Genomic DNA, 25,390 nt, shown 5'->3' with positions numbered 1-25,390 from the left:
TAATCTAACCTATACTGCTACCATCTACTGGGAGTTACCAGAAGTATCTGAGACGATGTTTAAGGATGTCTCAAACGAAATTGCAGTTGTATATGTGCTGTCCTTTCGGAATTGTTCGAAAGAAGAGACACGTTTCGATCCCACAGCCATAACAAATGAAGACTCTAATGCCGTCCAGACACAAAGGTCATAGCAGCTGCATGGCTTATCGTAGCACACCATCCATCAGGCCCAACTTCTCAGCTTATTCACGCAGTACAGATGGAGCACCCTCGCCCATTATCTTCATTACTCGCGGTATTTCACTGATTCCAGCATGGTGTGCAGCTGCACTGAGGTGATCGACTGTTACACATGTGGTGTCTTTTCTTTCGGACATTTTTTTTTCCTTCTCTCTTTGACTGCAGTTCTGAGTGATGAGTGTTGCTGTTCTAGCATGTATACAATGCTGAACCAGATGAGTGACAGATAATTTGAACGCTCTCTGAAAATATACGCAAACTCTAACAAAACAGACGCTAAAGTCTTCTCCCAGACAACTGTCAAATGTTCTATCTACCGCCAAATCTTGTTATTTAGTCCATTAATAATTTCGACTCCTTCATGCAATTTTTCAGTATGATTACAAAAACCTTTTCTTGTAATGGAAACATTTGAAACTTCATTTGGAATCTGTATGACGTCACTGATACTTATACTCGAACTACAGCAACATTTGTTCATGGTGGCAATACACCGTCTTCGTTGTTCGCGTTCTTCATTGTTATTGGGGTTGTAGCTACGTACTGTCCCAACGTTGCAGCCAAAGGTACACTTCTGGCGACAAAGCAGTGCATTTTGTCCAGTAAGTGGCATTTATCCCACCATTCAGTCAATAACAGGGTTCCTTCTTTGCATCAGGGGACTTCGACTTCGACCTATATTGTTTTCCTGCTCCCTGGGGAATTTTCTGAAGCTGAGCAACCTGTACATCGACTTGGAGCGTTGCTGCTCCTTTGAGTACGACCTGAAGAATGATTTCCTAGGTCGCAGTTTCCGTGAAAAATAGCTGTGTCCCGTTAGCAGAGACCGTAATAGGGAAATTTATTGTTTTAAACTACTTACACCCTCGCTGTGTATTTTTCTTGGCTAAAAAAAATTTGCATGTCAACATCTCCCGCACTTTAAGCCACGAACCTTTAACTTTGACGCTGTTAACTTACCGCTTTTGTCTATGTGACACCACATTAGTGAGGTCTGTGCTCCTGTGTCAATAAGTAGCTTGATTTGTCGTCCACGATATGCACCACCCATAGCGAAGTTATTGTCAATCATATTTACAGTGGAACCAACAGGAATCATTGCCTGTGCAGCTAATCGCGGCAGAGGTTCGAGTCCTCCCTCGGGCATGGGATAATTTATGTTAAGTAGTGTGTAAGCTTAGGGACTGATGACCTTAGCAGTTGAGTTCCATAAGATTTCACACACATTTGAATATTTTTGAAACATTGTCTCCGGCAGGGACGATATGGTGACACATGCATCCCCATACTCATTTAATGATCTGCTAAGTTGACTGTTGCTCACTTTACATTCTGTTTTATTGCCGCTCTCTCTCGATGTGTGACCCTGGAGCCGCCCCCTTATTCTTATGGTCTTTACATTTGTGAGGTAATATTCCAAATTTGTGTTGAACACACCACACACTGTCTTTTGTATATCACTCGGCCATCTTAACACTTCGAAGAAACAAACAGCTGCTTCTATTTATTCCACAAAGGTCTTTCATCGCACCAGTCTGACTGCTTTGCTTACTTCCTCGCCATACAACTCGTGCATGAATGTATCTCAAGCTCTCTGATGGGTTCGAGTAGCTGAATGCGACTTTCATTCTCGTCTTCTACCACACTGAGCATTAATGTTCTGAATTCTGTAATCAAACAGCTCAATCGATTCGTTCCATTGCGTCCACCCTCTTTGCAGTTGCTAGTATTGGAACAAGGCAGTTTCTGGCATAAAGTACTGTTATCGAAGATAACGGCGACGACGTCATCAACTGATGTCAATTAATGACTTCATCCAAGATGGTATCCATGATGTCAATTGATGATGTTATCCAAGATAGCGGCTGTAACATCACCCAACCCCAAGGGTGATTCTGGCGCAAAGTACATTATCCAGGATGACGGGATAGTGCCACTTCCCCCTGCCACCCCCCCCCCCCCCCTGCCACGCCCCCTCACCCTCGCAGGAAGTTCAAATTGCATCAGGACAATGCAACCTCTACTTAACAAAGAAAATGGCAGGAAAGAAAGACCATTTGGGTTACCTCCACAAACCTAAGGCATCCGACCACCACCTCATCCTAGGAACTGCCGCCAAGTTTGAATTACAGCAGTAAGATAGGTCAATTGGGCTATCTCTACTAACCTAAGGAATTGGGGCAAAAGAAAGACCACTTGGGCTACCTCCACTAACCTAAGTCACCCAACTACCACCTCCTGCTAGTAGGGATTGGTTGGGGAGAGGACTCGGCATGTGCTGGACACAAGTCTTTATTTTGTATACACTATTTATTTAAACAATTAGAGGCAGTACCGCCATCAAGTTTGGTCACCATGAGGTGTGGGATAGTACATAGCATCACCACCAGAGGACGCTTACCTCCCTTCCGTGACATAATCCAATATGGCGGTCTGATGGTTGAGAGGAAGGGCCTGATAACAGGAAATTCTAGGGTATATTATTTATTTATTTAAAAAATCAGATTGTGGGGGTTGAATTTCTCTTGCTTACAATTCTCTGCTGTTTGGAAACATGAAGGTGTTCTAAGAAGCAATTACATGGAGCAAACATGATACATAACCTAAGGTTCAGCAATGTACTCCGGGTGTCTTAACATAATGTTGGGCTCTTTGTCGGCACTACACCTGTTGTTCAGTTAAGTGGTTTACCATATCACCTCATTTCCTTAGACTATTCTACCGCCATTGATACCTAATTAAGTAATTAGTTATGTCCTCCCACCATTTTCTAGTACCCTTTTCGAATTCCATGTGCTTTTAAACGCACTGTTCTTTGTCACCCACCCTCTTAAGCTTTTGTACTGTGATTACTTAAAAATTATGCAAATTAACCTAGTGTTCTCTACTTAACCTCCTTGTCACCCACTCATGCACACCCTCTCAACTATTGTACTGCTAACACCACATTGATATAAAAACTTATTCAAGATAATTAAATCGATATTTATCACATGCATGGGGTAGCTTTTTTTTTTAATTCGCGGAATCCTATTGGTCAGTGAAATCGATGGATACACTTTAAACAAAGTATCACTAATAAAAAACACATCCTGCCACTCGACGCCAGACGCCGCCACCCCCGGCCCTGACTCCAACCCGGATTCAGCCGCCACAGCATCGCTTTGCGTCCACGGGTCACCCTCCCTCAGGCTAGCGGGTTAGGGCTGTAGCAACCACACCTTTCACCACTCTCCCAGTAAGTAATCGCCCACACCTCCACCACCATCACATCCTCGCCAATCACACGAGATACAGCACACACCCACGTCCACCTCACCACAGAACTCCAAGGTGCACTCACACTGATCGAATACGCGAAATGCCTCCGGGTGGCACTTGTGTTTACGGTTGCTGCCACTATACCTATGAGTACTGACGTCACAGACTGCGCTATAGAAACCAGTTCCAGAATAGCACAAGCTGCTTCCTCCCTAGCAATTCTAACAGACCATCAGTGGCGTGTCCAGCTGTACCTGCATACCCAGTGCGGCTCACGCCTCGTGGTGAATGCTTGTTCTGCTGTCAATATACCTTTCAGTATTGTGGTGTACCGTAGGTCTCTACAAGAGCGTACCGTTCCAAAGAATTGGAAAAGGGCACAGGTCATCCCCGTTTTCAAGAAGGGACGTCGAACAGATGTGCAGAACTATAGACCTATATCTCTAACGTCGATCAGTTGTAGAATTTTGGAACAGGTATTATGTTCGAGTATAATGACTTTTCTGGAGACTAGAAATCTACTCTGTAGGAATCAGCATGGGTTTCGAAAAAGACGATCGTGTGAAACCCAGCCTGCGCTATTCGTCCATGAGACTTAGAGGGCCATAGACACGGGTTCCCAGGTAGATGCCGTGTTTCTTGACTTCCGCAAGGCGTTCGATACAGTTCCCCACAGTAGTTTAATAGACAAAGTAAGACATATGGACTATCAGAACAATTGTGTGATTGGATTGAAGAGTTACTAGATAACAGAACGCAGCATTTCATTCTCAATGGAGAGAAGTCTTCCGAAGTAAGAGTGATTTCAGGTGTGCCGCAGGGGAGTGTTGTAGGACCGTTGCTATTCACAATATACGTAAATGACCTTGTGGATGACATCGGAAGTTCAATGATGCTTTTTGAGGATGATGCTGTGGTACATCGAGAGGTTGTAACAATGGAAAATTGTACTGAAATGGAGGTGGATCTGCAGCGAATTGATGCATGGTGCAGGGAATGACAATTGAATCTCGATGTAGACAAGTGTAACGCACTGCGAATACACAGAAAGAAAGATCCATTATCATTTAGCTACAATATAGCAGGTCAGCAACTGGCAGCAGTTAATTCCATAAATTATCTGGGAGTACGCATTAGGAGTGATTTAAAATGGAATGATCATATAAAGCTGATCGTCGGTAAAGCAGATGCCAGACTGAGATTCATTGGAAGAATCATAAGGAAATGCAATCCGAACACAAAGGAAGTAGGTTACAGTACACTTGTTCGCCCACTGCTTGAATATTACTCAGCAGTGTGGGATCTGTACTAGATAGCGTTGATACACTCCTGGAAATTGAAATAAGAACACCGTGAATTCATTGTCCCAGGAAGGGGAAACTTTATTGACACATTCCTGGGGTCAGATACATCACATGATCACACTGACAGAACCACAGGCACATAGACACAGGCAACAGAGCATGCACAATGTCGGCACTAGTACACTGTATATCCACCTTTCGCAGCAATGCAGGCTGCTATTCTCCTATGGAGACGATCGTAGAGATGCTGGATGTAGTCCTGTGGAACGGCTTGCCATGCCATTTCCACCTGGCGCCTCAGTTGGACCAGCGATCGTGCTGGACGTGCAGACCGCGTGAGACGACGCTTCATCCAGTCCCAAACATGCTCAGTGGGGGACAGATCCGGAGATCTTGCTGGCCAGAGTAGTTGACTTACAGCTTCTAGAGCACGTTGGGTGGCACGGGATACATGCGGACGTGCACTGTCCTGTTGGAACAGCAAGTTCCCTTGCCGGTCTAGGAATGGTAGAACGATGGGTTCGATGACGGTTTGGATGTACCGTGCTCTATTCAGTGTCCCCTCGACGATCACCAGAGGTGTACGGCCAGTGTAGGAGATCGCTCCACACACCATGATGCCGGGTGTTGGCCCTGTGTGCCTCGGTCGTATGCAGTCCTGATTGTGGCGCTCACCTGCACGGCGCCAAACACGCATACGACCATCATTGGCACCAAGGCAGAAGCGACTCTCATCGCTGAAGACGGCACGCCTCCATTCGTCCCTCCATTCACGCCTGTCGCGAGACCACTGGAGGCGGGCTGCACGATGTTGGGGCGTGAGCGGAAGACGGCCTAAGGGTGTGCGGGACCGTAGCCCAGCTTCATGGAGACGGTTGCGAATGGTCCTCGCCGATACCCCAGGAGCAATAGTGTCCCTAATTTGCTGGGAAGTGGCGGTGCGGTCCCCTACGGCACTGCGTAGGATCCTACGGTCTTGGCGTGCATCCGTGCGTCGCTGCGGTCCGGTCCCAGGACGACGGGCACGTGCACCTTCCGCCGACAACTGGCGACAACATCGATGTACTGTGGAGACCTGACGTCCCACGTGTTGAGCAATTCTGCTGTACGTCCACCCGGCCTCCCGCATGCCCACTATACGCCCTCGCTCAAAGTCCGTCAACTGCACATACGGTTCACGTCCACGCTGTCGCGGCATGCTACCAGTGTTAAAGACTGCGATAGAGCTCCGTATGCCACGGCAAACTGGCTGACACTGACGGCGGCGGTGCACAAATGCTGCGCAGCTAGCGCCATTCGACGGCCAACACCGCGGTTCCTGGTGTGTCCGCTGTGCCGTGCGTGTGATCATTGCTTGTACAGCCCTCTCGCAGTGTCCGGAGCAAGTATGGTGGGTCTGACACACCGGTGTCAATGTGTTCTTTTTTCCATTTCCAGGAGTGTAGAAGAGCGAGAGAAGATCCAATGGAGAGAAGCACGCTTCGTTACAGGATCATTGAGTAATCGCGAAACCGTTACGGAGATGATACATAAACTCGAGTGGAAGACTCTGCAGGAGAGACGCTCAGTAGCTCGGTACGGGCTTTTGTTGAAGTTTCGAGAACATACCTTCACCGAGGAGTCGAGCAGTATATTGCTCCCTCCTACGTATATCTCGCGAAGAGACCATGAGGATAAAATCAGAGAGGTTAGAGCCCACACAGAGGCATACCGATAATCCTTCTTTCCACAAACAATACGAGACTGGAATAGAAGGGAGAACCGATAGAGGTACTCAAGGTACCCTCGGCCACACACCGTCAGGTGGCTTGCAGAGTATGGATGTAGGTGTAGATGTAGAAACGTTAAATGTTCACACAGCTAAAAGCCTGTGCACGCTTGCGAAAACACCCGTAATCATAAGAGCATTCTCCTTGTTTGGAAATAGATCAGTGTCTAAGCACAGACAGGGGCGATTCAGAACAATTACGCAAACAGAATGCGAAGCACTGTCATACAGAAGAGAAAAAGAGTCATGAATTTTCGGTGTCCTACAGCTACAAGTCTGGAGATGTCCTAATGCCACAGTGGCGGATGAGTGATGGCATCCACGCCAGAGATGGATGTTATGCTTTAACCTGTCTTTGAACACTTGCTTTCTCAGACCTTTCTGTACATACCTTGCCTCCATCGTGTTCAAATCAATTTGTAGATGCTCCTACATCCTCGCACAAAGGCTGTCTTGTGAATGAGTCTATTGGCTCTTATCGAATTTACCCCCCGAATTACTGATGCCACCGGTGTGGAAGCATCGTCTGCCTTTTTTCCTTCTTTCTACCACCAAGGCTTTCAGCGGCAAAAAAACTCCTTTATACACACCACCATATTGCACCAACAATTAAACCCTGCAATGTGCCCTACATATCGTCAAATACGGAAAGACTCCTACTCAATTACACTGCTCTCAAACCGAGGACAGGTGCTTGAATATTAGAACGTGACCCATCAATATATCACCGCGTACCATATCGATCTAGTAAACATGCAATTCGTATCCCGCGCCATACAAAGTCAGCTCTTTTTACAACATTCGTTCATAACAGCACGAATACAGACAGCACAGTACGTATATTCACGGCACTAAGGCATCCACGCCCGACAGGTGACCACAGAGCCTCAGTGGACCGAAGTCGGTCCAGACCTGCTTGCTTGCTTTCTTTTCTACACCCATCTCCAGACTCTGGGATTACAAGAACACATGTATTTTCGCATGGTTTTCCACAATATTATAACATTTCGCGCAACTTCTGGATACCAAGCACACAGCAGTAGCCTACCGATCGCTCACGCAACGTAATAGATATTGACCGGAAATAATCTCTCTACAAATCCAAAACTTTAGCGCTTATCACATCTGCGAAGACCTTTATGTGGAAAAAACTCGAAACAGATAGAGGAAATAGATATTTCCACTCGCTAATACCAATGTCGGTTACGTAACAGATTACAAATCATCCCTATAATTTACAAAGTCAAATAACGTGTTTCTCATGTCTACAGAACCAGCAAATGTGTCTTCCACATACTAGATACACACACGACAATCGATGTTCTCTCAAAAAAATGGCTCTGAGCACTATGGGACTTAACTTCTAAGGTCATGAGTCCCCTAGAACTTACAACTACTTAAACCTAACTAACTTAAGGACATCACACACATCCATGCCCGAGGCAGGATTCGAATCTGCGACCGTAGCTGTGGCGCAGTTCCAGACTGTAGCGCCTAAAGCCGCTCGGCCACGCCGGCCGGCGATGTTCTCTCAACCAAATAAAGATGCGAAATGTGCAAAAGCACTCAACCGAACAATTTACATGGGAGGAAATAGCGGTCCAGCGCAAATGCACCTCCATATTCAATCTTCTCAAATTTCCACCAGATCACGAAAGCTATCCAACACATACTAAGTATTTGCTCGCTATTCGGTTGTCTTGAGGACAACACGGTTAATTCGTCTACGTTCATACACTCTAACAGGCCTCTGCAGTCTGACAGCTCCTACCGCTAATGTGAAACTTGAATCACCCCTGCACAGGTCACCGGCGCTGAGCAAGAACAGGTAGAATCATCATCCAAAGAAATCGGACATGTATATATTTTATCCCGGTACTTAGATCTGGGTGAAGAGTTTGACAGAGCTCTGAAAGACCTGAGTCGAAACAAGGCCCCCGAGGGTAGACAACATTCCATTTAGAACTACTGATGGCCTTGCAAGAGCCAGACCTGACAAAACTCTACCATCTGGTGAGGAAGATGTATGAGACAGGCGAAATACCCTCACACTTCAAGAAGAATACAATAATTCCAGTCCCAAACAAAGCAGGCATTGACAAATGTGAAAATTACCGAACTATTAGTTTAATAAGTCTCAGCTGCAAAATACTAACGCGAATTCTTTACAGACGAATGGAAAAACTGGTAGAAGTCGACCTCAGGGAAGACCAGTTGGGATTCCGTAGAAATATTGGAACACGTGAAGCAATACTGACCTTACAACTTATCTTAAAAGAAAGATTAAAGAAAGGCAAACCTACATTTCTAGCATTTGTAGACTTAGAGAAAGCTTTTGACAATATTGATTGGAAATCACTCTTTCAAATTCTGAAGGTGGCAGGGGTAAAATACAGGGAGCGAAAGGCTATTGTACAGAAACCAGATGGCAGTTATAAGAGTCAAGGGACATGAAAGGGAAGCAGTGGTTGGGAAGGGAGTGAGACAGGGTTGTAGCCTCTCCCCAATGTTGTTCAGTCTGTATATTGAGCAAACACTTAAGGAAACAAAAGAAAAATTTGGTTTAGGTATTAAAACCCATGGAGAATAAATAAAAACTTTGAGGTTCGCCGATGACATTGTAATTCTGTCAAAGACAGCAAAGGACTTGGAAGAGAAGTTGAACGGAATGGACAGTGTCTTGAAACGAGGATAAAAGATGAACATCAACAAAAGCAAAACGAGGATAATGGAATGTAGTCGAATTAATTCGGGTGATGCTGAGGGAATTAGATTAGGAAATGAGACACTTAAAGTAGTAAAGGAGTTTTGATATTTGGGAGCAAAGTAACTGATGATGGTCGAAGTAGAGAGGATATAAAATGTAGACTAGCAATGCCAAGGAAAGCATTTCTAAAGAAGAGGAATTTATTAACATCGAATATAGATTTAAGTATCAGGAAGTCGTTTCTGAAAGTATTTGTATGGAGTGTAGCCATGTATGGAAGTGAAACGTGGACGATAAATAGTTTGGACAAGAAGAGAAGAGATGCTTTTGAAATGTGGTGCTACAGAAGAATGCTGAAGATTACGTGGGTAGATCACGCAATTAATGAGGAGGTATTGAATGGGATTGGGGAGGAGAGAAGTTTGTGGCACAACTTGACTAGAAGAAGGGGCCGGTTGGTAGGACATGTCCGGAGGCATCAGGGGATCACAAATTTAGCATTGAAGGGCAGTGTGGAGGGTAAAAATCGTAGAGGGAGACCAAGAGATGAGTACACTAAGCAGATTCAGAAGGATGTAGGTTGCAGTAGGTACTGGGAGAAGATGAAGCTTGCACAGGATAGAGTAGCACGGAGAGCTGCATCAAAACAGTCTCAGGACTGAAGACCACAACAACAACAACTTACATCTAAATGTTACGATCGCAGTCTCCGCTTAAAGACATTCGACAATGAGCGAAGTATCAGAAATACACCCTCTTGACGGTACCATTCTTACGACTTGACACACTCTTCCGTTTGCTATCACGGTAGTCGATGTCAAATCCATACCTTCCTTTGCAGATTGTAATGGTACTTTGACCACTGCGCCTCCGCCACTACGAAGATATAATTTACGATCGCGCATGCGGAAGAGCGCTGCGCCAGCGACCGATTTTTATAAATAATTTTGATTTTTTTTTTTTACTTTTGCGTAGGTTTTGGTTTTAACAGCTAATGGATTACTCTCTCTCTTGTCTTGTTACAAAAGACGTGTATTTTTCCGCGCTGTGTTGAATGTGCTTTTGGGTGGAATTTAAAATTATATTATAAAGCGAGGTTGTTTCAATAGTGATTCGAGGTGGTTTTCGCCAAATTTGTAAATTGATGATGACAGTGACAACTTGAAGAAGTTTTCAACAGACGGAGAAACGTGGAAGACGGGTCTTCCTACAAGAGAATTACGGCAGCCATGAAGACTATATTATAGTTAGCACTGCGTTTCTAACAAGATTATAAGGTAAATTCACTGAGTTTCTGATGCTATTTCCGTACAGTCGCTTTTTGTAGTGTTGCTGACCCGGTCTGCCATGCACGGTCAAATTACAGCACGATCTCAATCAATAATACCAAGTCCGCCTTATCTGTAACTGAAACCACCAAAATTCAAAACATAGTCAGATTTTCTATTTTTTATTTTTCACGGCAGAACCCCGAAAAAAGGAAACACTACAACATGTATGAACACAAACACATACTTCATAAGCCTGATGCTCGAGGCGAACCTATCATGCACCGCCTGCTACTAATTATAATACTTCGTCAATAACTGGTCGCTGGCGATACAAAATAATACTCACCGAAAATCAACGATGTTTGGACATGTCTCATAGGTTTCTGCAGCGAGTGCTACCACTGTGTCTTAGAAAGAGAGGCATAATCTGTCAGATGTTAAAAAATAACCGATCGCTACAACTAATGTGTGTCACTGTCACAAGCGGTCGTGGTTCTAATGTGCACACAAGCACCCATGTTAAAAGCTATACTGGCTTTATAAACCGAGGTATGGCATTACCTACGAATCACGTCGTTTTCCAGACAAATACCGAGACGGTGATCGTAGGAGCGTATAGCGTCAGACCAACACGTCGTCGACGGTGCAACCTCATGATAAAGTCGCTCAATTTTGAAAGTGATTTGGCTAAGGAGCGTTGTATGTAAACGGTATTTGCTACTTCCTCACGCTGCTAGATATTTCTCCTGTATGTGTAATGTATTCTGTCTCGATACCATATCAGAGGTTCTGTGATATACACTACTGGCCATTAAAATTGCTACACCACGAATATGATGCGCTACAGTTGCGAAATTTAACCGACAGGAAGAAGATGCTGTGATAAGCAAGTGATTAGATTTTCAGAGCATTCACACAAAGTTGGCGCCGGTGGCGACACCTACAACGTGCTGACATGAGGAAAGTTTCCAACCGATTTCTCATACACAAACAGCAGTTGACCGGCGTTGCCTGGTGAAACGTTGTTGTGACGCCCCGTGTTAAAAGAAGAAATGCGTCCCATCACGTTTCCAACTTTGATAAAGGTCGGTTTTTAACCTATCGTGATTGCAGTTTATCGTATCGCGACATTGCTGCTCGCGTTGGTTGAGATCCAATGACTGTTAGCAGAATATGGAACCGGTGGGTTCAGGAGGGTAATACGGAATGCCGTGCTGGATCCCAACGGCCTCGTATCACTAGCAGTCGAGATGAGAGGCATCTTATCCGCATGGCTGTAACGGATCGTGCAACCACATCTCGATCCCTGAGTCAACAGATGGGGACGTTTGCAAGACAACAACCATCTGCACGAACAGTTCGACGACGTTTGCAGCAGCATGGACTATCAGCTCGGAGACCACAGCTGCAGTTATCCTTGACGCTGCATCACAGATAGGAGCGCCTGCGATGGTGTACTCAACGACGAACCTGGGTGCACGAATGGCAAAACGTCATTTCTTCGGATGAATCCAGGTTCTGTTTACAGCACCGTGATGGTCACATCCGTGTTTGGCGACATCGCGGTGAACGCACATTGGAAGTGTGTATTTGTCATCAGCTTACTGGCGTATCAGCCGATGTGATGGTATTGGGTGCCACTGGTTACACAGGTCGGTCATCTCTTGTTAGCATTGACGGCACTTTGAACAGTAGACGTTACATTTCAGATGTGTTTCGACCCGTGGCGCTACCCTTCATTCGATCCCTGCGAAACCCTACATTTCAGCAGGATAACGCACGACCTGGAGTTGCAGGTCCTGTACGGGCCTTTCTGGATACAGAAAATGTTCGACTACTGCCCTGGCCAGCACATTCTCCAGATCTCTGACCAACTGAAAACGTCTGGTTAATGGTGGCCGAGAAACTGGCTCGTCACAATACGCCAGTGACTAGTCTTGATGAACTGTGGTATCATGTTGAAGCTATATGGGCAACTGTACCTGTACACGGCATCCAAGCTCTGTTTGACTCAACGTCCAGGCGTATCAAGGCCATTATTATGCCCAGAAGTGGTTGTTCTGTGTACTGATTTGTCAGGATCTATGCACCCAAATTGTGTGAAAATGTAATCAGATGTGAGTTCTAGTACAATATATTTTTCCAATGAATACCCGTTAATCATCTGAATTTCTTCATGGTGTAGCAATTTTAAGGGCCAGTAGTGTACCTACTGAGTTATAGTAGTAGGTGGTGTGATGACTGAGGCCATGAGAAATTTTCACATCTCTAGTGCTATGCTTCTGGTAGAAATACTGTCTGGGATTTGGAATCAAGTCTTTCCATTTAAGCACATATCTGCAATGGGTCCTTTAATGATTACAACTACTGCTTATCTCCAAACGATCCACCTTTCTCGAGTCTATCTGCTACAGTAAAATTACCGCCTCGTTTTAGGTAGACCCTATGAATCGTGCAAATGCCTTCTCAGACTCTACGCTACCATCCCTGCACCTTTGCGCACGTGATCGTTCCAGGGTAAGTCAGAACCGAGTAGGGGTCACAGAAAACTATCTATCATCTCCTGCAACCCATGCAGAAACAGGCGAAGCTGAGTTACTGCGACAGAACCGTGTTTTAAGCATTCGACGGAAACGAAGACTGCTCTGCAACACAAAGTAGTATAAAAGACAGTACTGGAACTGGGGGAAGGAAGTGGATTTTGCTTCTGCATTGTGGTGCTTCTCCAAACTTCATACAAATACTACAAATCCACGTCCATTCGCATCTATCCCCCCCCCCCCCCCCCCCAACATGTTATGTTCGTTATTCTGTACCATCCATCAGAGAAAAATTACGACATGTAAAAGCTCAACTAACTTCATCAAATAGATACCTCGATAAGATTTTTACCGCATATCCCTCCTATATATCGAAAAGAAATACCGCATGCGTGCAGGCACCGAGCTCATGTGACGATCCTATTAAATATACAAGTATTGATCAACTGCACAGACCAGTTTAAAGTTCCATCATCTGTACTGTAGGAGGATGACTGTATCCCACAGACCGTACTGTAAGCCACAAGAGACGTTCCCTGTGACCCTGCCTCGTTATTTGAAACATTATTTTTTCTGCTCTAACACGCATTCTGCACCTTGCGGAGAAAGCAAGGACATCAGCCCAAAGAAACGTTATCCAAAAACGCGTACTGTGATGCAATTGACATCATTCAAGATAGCTGCTGTAATGTCGGCTGATGACGCAATTTTCGTCATTCATTAAGACGCCCTGATACACTGCCACTTAAAGCAAGGACATCAGCCCAAAGTGCCGTCAAGCCAGAGACGTTGCACTGTGACACGTCTGACGTCATTCAAGATAGCTGCTGTGATGTTGGCTGATAACGCGATTTACGTCATTCATTAACACATTCTATTCCGTGGTCTCTCACAGGCAACAAGGACATCACCACAAAGTACCATTATCAAAGACGTCGCACAGTGGTGCAATTGACATCATTCAACATAGCTAATGTGATGTCGGCTGATGACGCGATTTTCGTCATTCATTAAGACGCCCTGTTACACTGTTACTTAAAGGAAGGACATCAGCACACAATTCCGTCATCCAAGACGTTCACTGTGACACATCTGACGTTATTCAAGATATCTGCTGTGATGTCGGCTGATGACGAGATTTATGTCATTCATTAACACATTCTAATCCGTGGCCTCTCACAGGCAACAAGGACATCACCACAAAGTACCATAATCAAAGACGTCCCACTATGGTGCAATTGACATCATTCAAGATAGCTGCTGTGATGTCGGCTGATGACGCGATTTCGTCATTCATTAAGACGCCCTGATACACTGCTACTTAAAGCAAGGACATCAGCCCAAAGTACCGTCATCCAAGACGTTGCACTGTGACATGACTGACGTCATTCAAGTTAGCTGCTGTGATGTCGGCCGATGACGCGATTTATGTCATTCATTAACACATTCTAATCCGTAGCCTCTCACAGGCAACAAGGACAACACCACAAAGTACCGTTATCCAAGTTGTCGCACTGTGGTTCAATTGACATTATTCAAGATAGCAGCTCTGATGTTGGCTGATGACACGATTTTCATCATTCATTAAGACGCCCTGATACACTGCTACTTAAAGCAAGGACATCAGCCCAAAGTACTGTCATCCAAGACGTTGCACTGTGACACGTCTGACGTCATTCAAGATAGCTGCAGTGATGTCGGCTGATGACGCGATTTATGTCATTCATTAACACATTCTAATCTGTGGCCTCTGACAGGCAACAATGACATCACCACAAAGTACCGTTATCCAAGACGTCGCACTGTGGTGCAATTGACATCATTCAAGATAGCTAATGCGATGTCGGCTGATGACGCGATTTTCGTCATTCATTAAGACGCCCTGATACACAGTTACTTAAAGGAAGGACATCAGCACACAATTCCGTCATCCAAGACGTTCACTGTGACACATCTGACGTCATTCAACATAGCTGCTTTGATGTCAGCTGATGACGCGATTTATGTCACTCATTAACTCATTCTAATCCATGGCCTCTCACAGGTAACAAGGACATCACCACAAAGTACCGTTATCCAAGACGTTGCACTGTGGTGCAACTGACATCATTCAAGATAGCTGCTGTGATGTCAGCTGATGACACGATTCTCGCCATTCATTAAAACGCCCTGATACACTGCCACTTAAAGCAAAGACAACAGCCCAAAGTACCGTCATCCAAGACGTTGCACTGTGACTCGTGTGACGTCATTCAAGAAAGCTGCTGTATTGTCTGCTGATGACTCGATTTATGTCATTCATTAACATATTCTTATCTGTGGCGTCTCACAGGCAACAAGGACATCACCACAAAGTACCGTTATCCAAGACGTCGCACTGTGGTGCAATTGACATCTTTCAAATAGCTGCTGTGATGTCGGCAGCTGACGCGATATTCGTCATTCATTGAGACGTCCTGATACACTGCCAGTTAAAGCACGAACATCAGCCCAAAGTACTGTCATCCAAGACGTTGCACTGTGACACGTCTGACGTCATTCAAGATGGCTGCTGTGATGTCGGCTGATGACGCGATTTATGTCATTCGTTAACACATACTAATCAGTGGCCTCTCACAGGCAACAATGACATCACCACAAAATACAGTTATCCAAGATGTCGCACTGTGGTGCAATTGACGTCATTCAAGATAGCTGATGTGATGTCGGCTGATGACGTGATTTTCATCATTCATTAAGACGCCCTGATACACTGCCACTTAAAGCAAGGACATCAGTCCAAAGTACCGTCATCCAAGACGTTGCACTGTGAGACAACTGACGTCATTCAAGATAGCTGCTGTGATGTCAGGTGATGACGCGATTTATGTCATGCATTAACACATTCTAATCTGTGGCCTCTCACAGCCAACAAGGACATCACCACAAAGTACCGTTATCCAAGACGTCGCACTGTGGTGCAATTGACATCATTCAAGATAGCTGCTGTGCTGTCTGCTGATGACGCGATTTTCGTCATTCATTATGACATCCTGATACACTGCCACTTAAAGCAAGGACATCAGCCCAAAGTACTGTCATCCAAGACGTTACACTTTGACACGTCTTACGTCATTCTAGATAGCTGCTGTAATGTCTGCTGATGACGCGATTTTTGTCATTCATTAACACATTCGAATCTGTGGCCTCTCACAGGCAACAAGGACATCACCACAAAGTACCGTTATCCAAGACATCGCACTATGGTGCAATTGACATCGTTCAAGAAAGCTGCTGTGATGTCGGCTGATGACGCGATTTTCGTCATTCATTAAGATGCCCTGATACACTCCCACTTAAAGCAAGGACATCAGCCCAAAGTACCGACATCCAAGATGTTGCACTGTGACATGACAGACGTCATTCAAGGTATTTGCCGTGATGTTGGTTGACGACGCGATTTATGTCATTCATTAACTTATTCTAATCCGTGGCCTCTCACAGCCAACAAGGACATCACCACAAAGTACCGTTATACAAGACAGCGCACTGCGGTGCAGTTGACATCATTCAAGATAGCTGCTGTGATGTCGGCTGATGATGCGACTTTCGTCATTCATTAAGACGCTCTGTTACACTGCCACTAAAAGCAAGGACATCTGCCCAAAGTACCGTCATCCAAGACGTTGCACTGTGACACGACTGACGTCATTCAAGATAGATGTTGTGATGTCGGCTGATGACGGGGATTATGTCATTCATGATCACATTCTAATCCGTGGCCTGTCACAGGCAACAAGGACATCACCAAAAGGTACCGTTAACCAAGACGTCGCAGTGTGGTACAATTGACGTTGTTCAAGATAGCTGCTGTGATGTCGGCTGATGACGCGATATTCGTCATTCGTTGAGACGTCCTGATACACCGCCACTTAAAGCAAGAACATCAGCCCAAAGTACTGTCATCCAAGACGTTGCACTGTGACACGTCTGACGTCATTCAAGATAGCTGCTGTGATGTCGGCTGATGACGCGATTTTCATCATTCATTAAGACGCCCTGATACACTGCCACTTAAAGTAAGGAATATCAGCCAAAAGTACCGTCATACACTACGTTGCACTGTGACACATCTGACGTCATTCAATATAGCTGCTGTGATTTCGGCTGATGACTAGATTTATGTCATTAATTAACACATTCTAATCCGTGGCCTCTCACGGGCAAAGGACATCACCACAAAGTACCGCTATCCAAGTCGTCGCACTGTGGTGCAATTGACATCATTTAAAATAGCTACTGTGATGTCGGCTGATGACTAGATTTATGTCATTAATTAACACATTCTAATCCGTGGCCTCTCACGGGCAAAGGACATCACCACAAACTACCGCTATCCAAGACGTCGCACTGTGGTACAATTGACGTCGTTCAAGATAGCTGCTGTGATGTCGGCTGATGACACGAGTTTTCGCCATTCATTAAGACGCCCTGATATACTGCCGCTTAAAGCAAGGACATCAGCCCAAAATACCGACATCCAAGACGTTGCACTGTGACACTTCAGAAGTCATTCAAGATAACTGCTTTGATGTCGTCTGATGAAACGATTTATGTCATTCACTAACACATTCCAATCTGTGGCCTCTCACAGGCAAAACGTACATCACTGATAAGTACCTTTAACCAAGACGTCGAACTGTGGATCAATTGACGTCATTCAAGATAGCTGCTGTGATGTCGGCTGATCACGGGAGTATTCGCCATTCATTAAGACGCCCTGATACACTGCCACTTAAAGCAAGAACATCAGCACAAAGTACCATCATCCAAGACGTTGCTCTGTGACACGACTGACATCATTCAAGATAGCTGCTGCGATGTCGGCTGATGACGCGATTTATGTCATTCATTAACACATTCTAATCCGTGGCCTCTCACAAGCAACAAGGACATCACCACAAAGGACCGTTATCCAAGACCTCGCACTGTGGTGCAAAAGACTTTATTCAAGAAAGCTGCTGTGATGTCGGCTGATGACGGGTATTATGTCATGCATTAACACATTCTAATCCGTGGCCTCTCACAGGCAACAAGGACATCACCACAAAGTACCGTTATCCAAGACGTCGCACTGTATTGCAATTGACATCTTTCAAAATAGCGACTGTGATGTCGGCTGATGACGCGATTTTCGTCATTCATTAAGACGCCCTGATTCACTGCCACTTAATGCAAGGACATCAGCCCAAAGTACCATCATACAAGACGTTGCACTGTGACATGTCTGACGTGATTCAATATAGCTGCTGTGATGTCGGCTGATGACGCGATTTATGGCATTCATTAACACATTCTAATCCGTGGCATCTCACAGGCAACAACGACATCACCACAAAGTACCGTTATCCAAGACGTCGCACTGTGGTGCAATTGACGTCATTTAAGATAGCTGCTGTGATGTCGGCTGAAGACGCGATTTATGTGGTTCATTACACATTCTCATCCGTGGCCTCTCACAGGCAACAAGGACTTCACCACAAAGTACCATTATCCAAATTGTCGCACTGTGGTGCAATTGACATCAATCAAGATAGCTGCTGTGATGTCGGCTGATGACACGATTTTCGTCATTCATTAAGTCGCCCTGATACACTGCCACTTAAAGCAAGGACATCAGCTCAATTTACCATTATCCAGGACATTTCACCGTGACACGACTGACGTCTGTCAAGATAGCCGCTGTGATGTTGGCTGATTACGTGATTTATGTTATTAATTAACACATTCTAATTCGTGGCCTCTCACAGGCAACAAGGTCATCACCACAAAGTACCGCTATCCAAGTCGTCGCACAGTGGTGCAATTGACATCATTTAAGATAGCTGCTGTGATGTCGGCTGATGACGCGATTCTCGTCATTCATGAAGACGGTCCGATACACTGCCACTTAAAGCAAAGCCATCAGCCCAAAGTACTGTCATCCAAGATGTTGCCCTTTGACACGTCTGACGTCATTCAAGATAGCTGCTGTAATGTCTGCTGATGACGCCATATTTGTCATTCATTAACACATTCGAAACTGTGGCCTCTCACAGGCAACAAGGACATCACCACAAAGTACCGTTATCATAGACATCGCACTATGGTGCAATTGACATCATTCAAGATAGCTGCTGTGATGGCGGCTGATGACACGATTTTCATCATTCATTAAGATTCCTTGATACACTGCCACTTAAAGCAAGGACATCAGCCCAAAGTGCCGACATCCAAGATGTTGCACTGTGACATGACTGACGTCATTCAAGGTATTTGCCGTGATGTTGGTTGATGACGCGATTTATGTCATTCATTAACTTATTCTAATCCGTGGCCTCTCACAGCCAACAAGGACATCACCACAAAGTACCGTTATACAAGACGTCGCACTGTGGTGCAATTGACATCATTCAAGATAGCTGCTGTGATGTCGGCTGATGACGCGACTTTCGTTATTCATTAAGACACTCTGTTACACTGCCACTTAAAGCAAGGACATGAGCCCAAAGTACCGTCATCCAAGACGTTGCACTGTGACACGACTGACGTTATTCAAGATAGCTGCTATGATGTCGGCTGATTATGTGATTTATGTCATTCATGCAATAGATATCATTCAAGATAGTGGCTGTGATGTCGGGTGATGACACAATTTATGTCATTCATTAACACTTTCTAATCCATGTCCTCTCACAGGCAATAAGGACATCACCACAAAATACCGTTATCAAAGACATCGAACTGTGGTGCAATTGACATCTTTCAAGATAGCTGCTGTGATGTCAGCTGATGACGCGATTTTCGTCATTCATTAAGCCGCCCTGATACACTGCCACGTAAAGCAAGGACATCAGCCCAATGTACCGTCATCCAGGACGTTCCACTGTGACACGACTGACATCATTCAAGATAGCTGTGCTGATGTCAGCTGATGACGCGTTTTATGTCATTCATTAACACATCCTAATCCGTGGCCTCTCACAGGCAACAAGGACATCACCACAAAATACCGTTATCCAAGACGTCGCACTGTGGTGCAATTGACATCATTCAAGAAAGGTGCTGTGATTTCGACTGATGACGCGATTTATGCCATTCATTAACACATTCTAATCCGTGGCCTCTCACAATCATCAAGGACATCACCACAAAGGACCGTTATAAAAGACGTCGCACTATGGTGAAAAAGACATCATTCAAGAATGCTGCCATGATGTCGGCCGATGACACGATTTTCGTCATTCATTAAGACGCCCTGATACACTGCCACTTAAAGCAAGGACATCAGCCCAATGTACCGTCTCCCAAGGCGTTGCACTGTGACATGACTGACGTCATTCAAAATAGCTGCCATGATGTTGGTTGATGACGCGATGTAAGTCATTCATAACATAATCGAATCCATGGTCTCTCACAGGCAACAAGGACATCACCACAAAGTACCGTTATCCAAGACGTCGCACTGTGGTGCAATAGACATCATTCAAGATAGCTGCTGTGATGTCGGCTGATGACGCGATTTATGTCATTCATTAACACATTCTAATCCGTGGCCTCTCACGGGCAATAAGGACATCACCACAAAGTACCGTTATCAAAGACATCGCACTGTGGTGCAATTGACATCTTTCAAGATAGCTGCTGTGATGTCAGCTGATGACGCGATTTTCGTCATTCATTAAGACGCCCTGATACACTGCCACGTAAAGCGAGGACATCAGGCCAATGTACCGTCATCCAGGACGTTGCACTGTGACACAGCTGACATCATTCAAGATAGCTGCTGTGATGTCGGCTGATGACGCTTTTTATGTCATTCATTAATACATTCTAATCCGTGGCCTCTCAAAGGCAACAAGGACATCATCACAAAGTACCGTTATCCAAGATGTCGCACTGTGGTGCAATTGACATCATTCAAGATAGCTGCTGTGATGACGACTGATGAGGCGATTTATGTCATTCATTAACACATACTAATCCGTGGCCTCTCACAAGCAACAAGGACATCACCACAAAGGACCGTTATCCAAGACCTCGCACTGTGGTGCAAAAGACATCATTCAAGAAAGCTGCTGTGATGTCGGCTGATGATGCGATTTTCGTCCTTCAGTAAGACGCCCTGATACACTGCAACATACAATAAGGGCATAAGCACAAAGTACTGTCATACAAGACGTTGCACTGTGACAGGACTGATGTCAATCAAGACAGCTGCTGTGATGTTGGTTGATGGCGCCATTTATGCCATTCATTAACACATTCTAATCCGCGGATTCTCACAGGCAACAAGGATATCGCCACAAAGTACCGTTATCCAAGACGTCGCACTGTGGTGCAATTGACATCATTCAAGATAGCAGCTGTGCTGTCTGCTGATGATGCGATTTTCGTCATTCATTATGACACCCTGATACACTGCCACTTAAAGCAAGGACATCAGCCCAATGTACCGTCATCCAAGACGTTGCACTGTGAAACAACTGACGTCATTCAAGATAGCTGTTGTATTGTCTACTGATGACTCGATTTATGTCATTCATTAACACATTCTAATCTGTGGCGTCTCACAGGCAACAAGGACATCACCACAAAGTTCTGTTATCCAAGACGTCGCACTGTGGTGCAATTGACGTCATTCAAGATAGCTGATGTGATGTCGGCTGATGACGCGATTTTCGTCATTCATTAAGACGCCCTGATACAATGCCACTTAATGCAAAGACATCAGCCCAAAGTACCGTCATACAAGACGTTGCACTGTGACATGTCTGACGTAATTAAATGTAGATGCTGTGATGTCGGCTGATGACGCGAATTATGGCAATCATTAACACATTCTAATCCGTGGCATCTCACAGGCAACAACGACATCACCACAAAGTACCATTATCCAAAACGTCGCACTGTGGTGCAATTGACATCAATCAAGATAGCTGCAGTGATGTCGGCTGATGACACGATTTTCGTCACTCATTAAGTCGCCCTGGTACACTGCCACTTAAAGCAAGGACATCAGCCCAATGTACCATTATCCAGGATATTTCACCGTGACATGACTGACGTCATTCTAGATAGCTGCTGTGATGTTGGTTGATGACACGATTTATGTCATTCATTACGACGCCCTGATACACAGCCACTTAAAGCAAGTACATCAGCCCAAAGTACCGTCATTCAAGACGTTGCACTGTGACATGTCTGACGTAATTAAATGTAGATGCTGTGATGTCGGCTGATGACGCGAATTATGGCAATCATTAACTTATTCTAATCCGTGGCCTCTCACAGCCAACAAGGACATCACCACAAAGTACCGTTATACAAGACGTCGCACTGTGGTGCAATTGACATCATTCAAGATAGCTGCTGTGATGTCGGCTGATGAAGCGACGTTCGTCATTCCTTAGGATGCTCTGTTACACTGCCACTTAAAGCAAGGACATAAGCCCAAAGAACCGTCATCCAAGACGTTGCGCTGTGACACTTCAGAAGTCATTCAAGGTAACTGCTCTGATGTCCTCTGATGAAACGATTTATGTCATTCACTAACACATTCTAATCCGTGGCCTCTCACAGGCAACAAGGACATCACCACAAAGTACCGTTATCAAAGTCGTCGCACTATGGTGCAATTGACATCATTCAAGATAGCTGCTGTGATGTCGGCTGATGACGCGATTTTCGTCATTCATTAAGACGCCCTAATACACTGCCACTTAAAGCAAGGACATGAGCCCAAAGGACCGTCATCCAAGATGTTGCACTGTGACACGACTGACGTTATTCAAGATAGCTGCTATGATGTCGGCTGATTACGTGATTTATGTCATTCTTGCAATAGACATCACCCAAGATAGCTGCTGTGATGTCGGCTGATGACACAATTTATGTCATTCATTAACACATTCTAATCCATGGCCTCTCCCAGGCAATAAGGACATCACCACAAAGTACCGATATCAAAGACATCGTACTGTGGTGCAATTGACATCTTTCAAGATAGCTGCTGTGATGTCAGCTGATGACGCGATTTTCGTCATTCATTAAGAAGCACTGATACACTGCCACTTAAAGCAAGGACATGAGCCCAAAGTACCGTCATCAAAGACGTTGCACTGTGACACGACTGACGTCATTCAAGATAGCTGCTATGATGTTGGCTGATTACGTGATTTATGTCATTAAAGCAATAGATATCATTCAAGATTGCTGCTGTGATGTGGGCTGATGACGCGATTTATGTCATTCATTACACATTATAATCCGTGGACTCTCACAGGCAACAAGGACATCACCACAAAGTACCGTTATCGAAGACGTCGCACTGTCTTGCAATTGACATCATTCAAGATAGCTGCTGTGATGTTGGCTGAAGACGCGATTTTCGTCATTCATTAAGACGATCAGATACACTGCCACTTAAAGCAAAGCCATCAGCCCAAAGTACTGTCATCCAAGACGTTGCACTGTGACACGTCTGACGTCATTCAAGATAGCTACTATGACATATGCTGATGACGCGATTTATGATATTCATTAACACATTTTAATCCGTGGCCTCTCACAGGCAACAAGGACATCACCACGAAGTACCGTTATCCAAGACATTGCACTGTGGTGCAATGGACATCATACAAGATAGCTGATGTAATATTGGCTGATGACGCGATTTTCGTCATTGATTAGGACGCCCTGGTACACTGCCACTTATAACAAGGACATCAGCCCAAACTACCGTCATCCAAGACGTTGCACTGTGACACGACTGACGTCATTCAAGATAGCTGCTGTGATGTCGGGTGATTACGCGATTTTTGTCATTCATTAACATATTCTAATCCATGGCCTCTCACAGGCAACAACGACATCACTACAAAGTACCGTTAACCAAGACGACGCACTGTGGTACAATTTACGTCATTCAAGATAGCTGCTGTTATGTCGGCTGATGACGCGATTTTCGTCATTCATTAAGACGCCCTGATCCACTGCCACTTAAAGCAAGGACATCAGCCAGCAGTTCCGTCATCCAAGACGTTGCACTCTACACGACTGACGTCATTCAAGATAGCTGCCGTCATGTCGGCTGATGGAAGGATTTATGTCATTGATTAACACATTCTAATCCGTGGCGTCTCCTAGGCAACAAGGACATCACCACAAAGTACGGTTATCCAAAACGTTGCACTGTGGTGCAATTGACATCATTCTAGATAGCTGCTGTGATGTCGACTGATGACGCGACTTTTCGCCATTCATTAAGACTCCCTGATACACTGCATCATAAAGCAAGAACATCAGCCCAAAGTACAGTCATTCAAGACGTTGCACAGTGACATGTCTGACGTCCTTCAAGTTAGCTGCTGTAATGTCGGCTGATGACGCGATTTATGTCATTTATTAACATATTCTAATCCGTGGCCTCTCACAGGCATCAAGGACATCACCACAAAGTACCGATAACCAAGACGTTGCACTGTGACACGCATGACGTCATTCAAGATAGCTGCTGACATGTCGGCTGATGGAGCGATTTATGTCATTCATTAACACATTCTAATCCGTGGCGTCTCCTAGGCAACAACAACATCACCACAAAGTACCGTTATCCGAGACGTCGCACTGTCTTGCAATTGATATCATTGTAGATAGCTGTTGTGATGTCGGCTGATGACGCGATTTTCGTCATTCGTTAAGACGCCCTGATACACTGCCACTTAAAGATAGGACATGAGCCCAAAGTACCGTCATCCAAGACCTTGCACTGTAACACGACTGACGTTGCTCAAGATAGCTGCTGTGACGTCGGCTGATGACGGGTTTAAATGTCATTCATTAACACATTCTAATCTGTGGCCTCTCACAGGCAACAAGGACATCACCACAAAGAACCGTTAATCAAGACGTCGCACTGTGGTGCAATTGATATCATTCAAGATAGCTGCTGTGATGCCGGCTGATGACGCGATTTTTTTCATTCATTAAGACGCCCTGATACACTTCCACTTAAAGCAAGGAAATCAGCCGAAAGTAATGTCATCCAAGACGTTGCACTGTGAGACGTCTGACGTCCTTCAATGTAGCTGCTGTGATGTCGGCTGATGACGCGATTTATGTCATTCATTAACACATTCTAATCCGTGGCCTCTCACAGGCAACAAGGACATCACCACAAAGTACCGTTATCCAAGACGTCGCACTGTGGTGCAATTGACGTCATTCAAGAAAGCTGCTGTGATGTTGGCTAAAGACGCGATTTTCGTCATTCATTAA

Source organism: Schistocerca gregaria, chromosome 10 (genome assembly GCF_023897955.1).
Source record: "Schistocerca gregaria isolate iqSchGreg1 chromosome 10, iqSchGreg1.2, whole genome shotgun sequence".
In the NCBI taxonomy this organism is placed as follows: Eukaryota; Metazoa; Arthropoda; class Insecta; order Orthoptera; family Acrididae; genus Schistocerca; species Schistocerca gregaria.
Note: the sequence above shows the minus strand (reverse complement) of the source record.